Consider the following 5348-nt stretch of genomic DNA (forward strand, 5'->3'; position numbering starts at 1 on the left):
TTTCCTGACAAATAACTGTACTATGGTTATGTAAGAAGTTGACATTGGCAGAAGGTGGTTGGTTGAAGGATATATGGAAGCTCTGTCCAATTTTTGCAGCTTTTCTGTAAGTCTGAAATGATTTCAAAGTGAGTTTGAATAGGGGGCATACAGGAGGCAGCTGATCAATGATTCTCTCTCATCATTGGTGCTTCTATCCCTCTCTTCCTCTCTGAAATCAATTACAAATGATAATAAATAAAGATTGAGCCCAGCCAGTGTGCTCAGTGGTTGAGCGTCTTCTACCCAGGCACCAAGAGGACTCCCAGGATTGATTCCCAGTCAGGGCACAGGCCTTAGTTACGGACTCTATCCCCAGGAGGGAGTGTGTAGGAGGCAGCCAATCGTTGATGTTTTCTCTCTCGTTGATGTTTCTCTCCCTTTCCCTCTTCCTTTCTCCAATCAATAAAAACATTTTAAAAAAAATAAAGCTAAAGATATAGGCAGTGACCTTGACAAGGTGATGAGAGAGGAAGTGGAGACCTCAGGTAGGGAAGTCTTCAGAGAAGTTTTGCTCTAAAACAGTGGTTCTCAACCTTCTGGCCCTTTAACTACAGTTCCTCATGTGGTGACCCAACCATAAAATTATTTTCGTTGTTACTTCATAACTGTCATGTTGCTACTGTGATGAATCGTCATGCAAATATCTGATATGCAGGATGGTCTTAGGCGACCCCTGTGAAAAGGTCGTTCGACCGCCAAAGGGGTCGCGACCCACAGGTTGAGAACCGCTGCTCTAAAGGCAGCAGAGAGAGGTAATAGCAGGAAAAGAAGCAGAGTCAAGGAAGATCCTGCACATCTCCCACCGGGAACGCGCCCGCAACCAAGGCACATGCCCTTGACCGGAATCGAACCCGGGACCCTTCAGTCCGCAGGCCGACGCTCTATCCACTGAGCCAAACCGGCTTTGGCAAGGAAGGGTGTTTTTTATAAGACAGAAAAGGTATTAGATAGAAAGTCTGCTGATGGCAAAAAAGTTAAGCACACACCTTCCATACAATCCCGAAAGCCCACTCTTAACGACTTCAGAGACGTGGAAACCTATGTTCACACAAAAACATGCACAAGGCCTGGCCGGAGTGACTCGGTTGATCATCATCTTGTGCACCAAAAGGTTGCCGGTTCAGTTTTTGGTTAGGCACTCACCTGGGTTGCAGCTTCCATCTCCAGTCGGGGTACATCAGGAAGGCAACGAATTGATGTTTCTCTCTCACATCAATGTTCCTCTCTTTCTCTCTCTCATCTTCTCTCTAAGCATATCCTTGGTGAGGATTAAAAAAACAACACACATGTAGCCCGGCTGGCATGGCTCAGTGACTGAGCATTCGCCTATGAACCAGGTGGTCAGGGTTCGATTCCCAGTCAGGGCACAGTCCCAGGTTGTGGGCTCGATCCTCAGTGTGGGGCATGCAGGAGGCAGCTGACCAGTGTTTCTCATTATTGATGTTTCCTTCTCCCTCTCCCTCTCTGAAATCAATAAAAATATGTTTTAAAAAAACATGTAAACAGGTTTCTACATCAGCTTTAGTCATAATAGCCACAAATGAAATGTAACTTAAACATCCCTCATACAGTGAATGGATAAACCAATGGGCATACATCCATGCTTTGGAATGAAAGTTAAGGAGATTGTCAAGGGCGGGGGGGGAAAAAAAGAAGACCTACGTAATTCTCTTTGTAATACTTTAAGCAATAAAACAAATTTTTTTTTTAAAATATATATTTTATTGATTTTTTTACAGAGAGGAAGGGAGAGGGATAGAGAGTTAGAAACATCCATGAGAGAGAAACATCGACCAGCTGCCTCCTGCACACCCCCTACTGGGGATGTGCCCGCAACCAAGGTACATGCCCTTGACCGGAATCGAACCCGGGACCCTTGAGTCCGCAGGCTGACGCTCTATCCACTGAGCCAAACCGGTTTCGGCACAATTTTAAAAAAAGGAAAGAGCTACCGATGCATACCACAGGAGTGAATCCTCAATGTATTGTGCTAAGTGAAAGAAGCCAGGTCAAGGGCTATATACTTATGATTTCATTTATTCGACATTCTGAAAAAAACACACACAACACACGACAGGGACAGAGGGAGAGAAAATAGAGCAGTAGTTCCCTAGAACTGGAAGGAAGGGGCATTGACTACAAAAGAGGAAACTTTGGGGGGTGACAAAACGGTTGTCTATGTTGATATACAGTCACATGACTATATACATTTGCCAAGACTCACAGAAGTGTGCGCTCTAAAGGTTAAATTTTACTGCATGTAAATTAAGCCTTGATAAACTTAACTGGGCAAAAAAAAAGATGGCTCTCTCTAACATTCTTTAATTACAAGGGGAAAAAATAATAACTTTACAGTGGAGAAACCCAGCAGATACTACTCTAAGCCAGTGATCAAACTGAAATCACCTGTGATAAGACATATCAACTCTTGCACCTGATATTTATATTTATAGAAGGACAATATGCAAAGTGTCCCCTCGGAGTTCCACCTGGAGAACGGAGTTCAATCGCTATGACATGCGCTGACCACCAGGGGGCGGCACGGACCATGGCGGGCGACCAACAGTGGCATGGTAGCAGGGCACTGAGGGAGCCAGGGAAGGAAGAGGTGGGGAGGCGGGGAACCTGATCTGCCCTGATCGCTAGCCAGGCCTAGGGACCCTATCTGTTCACGAATTTCATGCACCAGGCCTCTAGTCCTATATAATAAAAGGCTAAAGTGCAAATCGACCAAATGGCGAAAAACCTGTAGCTATGATGCACACTAACCACCAGGGGGAAGACGCTCAATGCAGGAGCTTCTCCATGGTTGTGTGTGTGCAAGAAGCCAGGCTCACAGCTGGCACAGTCAAAGGCACGCATACCTGAGTTGCATGTTCAATCCTTGGCATGTTCAATCCCAGTTGGGAGGCAACCAATCGATGTGTCTCTCTCACACCTCTCTCTTTCTTCCTCCCCCTTCCCTTCCACTTTCTCTTAAAAATCAATGGAAAAATATCCTCAGGTGAGGATTAACAAAAAAAAGCGTTCCACCCTGGCCGGTTTGGGTCAGTGGATAGAGGGTCAGCCTGTGGACTGAAGGGTCCCAGGTTCAATTCTGGTCAAGGGCACATGCCTGGGTTGTGGGCTCAATTCCCAGTAGGGGGCGTGCAGGAGACAGCTGATCCATGATTCTCTCTCATCATTGATGCTTCTATCTCTCTCCCTCTCCCATCCTCTCTGAGATCAATAAAAAATATATTAAATGAAAAAAAAAGAAGTGTTCTGAGGAAACAGTGGGATGGAAAGTTGCCTTTTATATCCCAGCCTGGGAAACCACATGGCTTCCCACGAGACAGTCTGTTGTTGAGCGAATGACCAAAAGCTAGGGACATGGACTCCCCTAGTGAGGGTGTGGCACGGCTCAGGACTACTTTGTAGGACGAGAAATCTGATCCTTTTGGGAAAAGACAATCCAGTAGGGCCAGGTTCCAGGAGGATCATCTAGGACAGAGGATCTCAACCTTCCTAATGCCGCGACCCTTTAGTACAGTTCCTCATGTTGTGGTGACCCCCAACCATAACATTATTTTTTTTTAATACATTTTATTGATTTTTTACAGAGAAGAAGGGAGAGGGACAGAGAGTCAGAAACATCGATGAAAGAGAAACATCGATCAGCTGCCTTCTGCACGCCCCGCAGTGGGGATGTGCCCGCAACCAAGGTACATGCCCTCGACCGGAATCGAACCTGGGACCCTTGAGTTCGCAGGCCGATGCTCTATCCACTGAGCCAAACCGGTTCGGCCATAACATTATTTTCGTTGCTACTTCATAACTGTAATGTTGCTACTGTTATGAATCATCATGTAAATATCTGATATGCAAGATGTATTTTCATTGTTACAAATTGAACATAATTAAAGCCTAGTGATTCATCACAAAAACAATATGTAATTATATATGTGTTTTCCGATGGTCTTAGGCGGCCCCTGTGAAAGGGTCATTCAACCCCCAAAGGGGTCGCGACCCACAGGTTGAGAACCGCTGATCTAGGAGGACATTGACATTTCTAAGAATGATGAAGTCCCAAATCTTCCATGACAGTGGGCGGGGCCAGAAGGAAAGGGGGAGTTCATCAGGGAAGCTGGGCAGAGGTGTCCATGGGCAGCTTGAGCTTCAAAGGAGCTGAGGGAGGGAGAAGCGTCTGGAAGCAGCAAGGGAGAGCACTGCCTCCAGGCTCAGTGTGGGTGTAAGTGGAAGAGACAGGGCCACAGAGGGAAGACGGGGGTCAGGTCACACAGAGAGCTGAGACCCACCAAGAGGGGTCTCTTTGAGGTCCTGGAGAATGACAGGAAAGAGGAGACCGAGCCCTAACCGGTTTGGCTCCGTGGATAGAGCGTGGGTGTGTGGACTGAAGGGTCCCGGGTTCGATTCCAGCCAAGGGCATGTACCTTGGTTGCGGGCAAACTCCCAGAAGGGGATGTGTAGGAGGCAGCTGACCGACGTTTCTCTCTCATCGATGTTTCTCTCTATCCCTCTCCCTTCCTCTCTGTAAAAAATCAATAAAATATATGTTTTTTTTTAAAAAAAAAGAGGAGACCGAGAAGAAAAGAGACAGACCAGAGAGAAGGGAAAAGACCAGAGGATGGGGAGATGGGGGGATGGGGAGTGGAGAGGACAGAAACCCAGAGACAAGGAGGGTCAAAGATCATGAAAGAGAGAGACTAAGACAGAGAGACCCAGAGAGCAGGACACAGAAATCCGGGGGGACGCTGACAGAGGAACAAAGTGTAGACGGCAAGGGAGAGAGAGAGTGCGGGAATTCGCAGCAAAACCTTCCCTGTCGCTCCACTCGCCCAGCAGAGGGCGCCGGAGACCGCATTCGCAGGTGTCCAGGTGGCCAAGCCACCACTCCCTGTCCCCGAAAGCCCAACTGATGGGGCTATTTTTATGCGATGTCATAGGACACCCGTGGCTGGAAGGCCAGCGTCCGTCTGTCCTTCGGTCCCTTGGAGTGACCCTGCGACATCTCCCCAGCCCACCCCCGCCCGTGCCGAGCAGGCCCTGCCGCCCCTGGCACTGAAGGGCTGCATAGCTCATGTCTCGCTGGGTCTCCAGGTGGAGAGCCCCGGAGACACCCTGCCGAGGGGACCGGGCGAGGGGCGCACCTGCCCACGGTTTGCAGCTGCTGGAGCGTCCCCCCAGGGCCAGGCAACCACCGGGACAGTGGCGGAGCTGACCTAAGAGTGATGGTCAGAGAGGTGACTCCGCAGACGGCGTCCTCCAGGGACCCCCAGACAGAGACAGGCAGCGCTGCAGGGAAA

The sequence above is a fragment of the Myotis davidii genome, unplaced genomic scaffold (assembly GCF_000327345.1).
Source record: "Myotis davidii unplaced genomic scaffold, ASM32734v1 scaffold2100, whole genome shotgun sequence".
Classification (NCBI taxonomy): Eukaryota; Metazoa; Chordata; class Mammalia; order Chiroptera; family Vespertilionidae; genus Myotis; species Myotis davidii.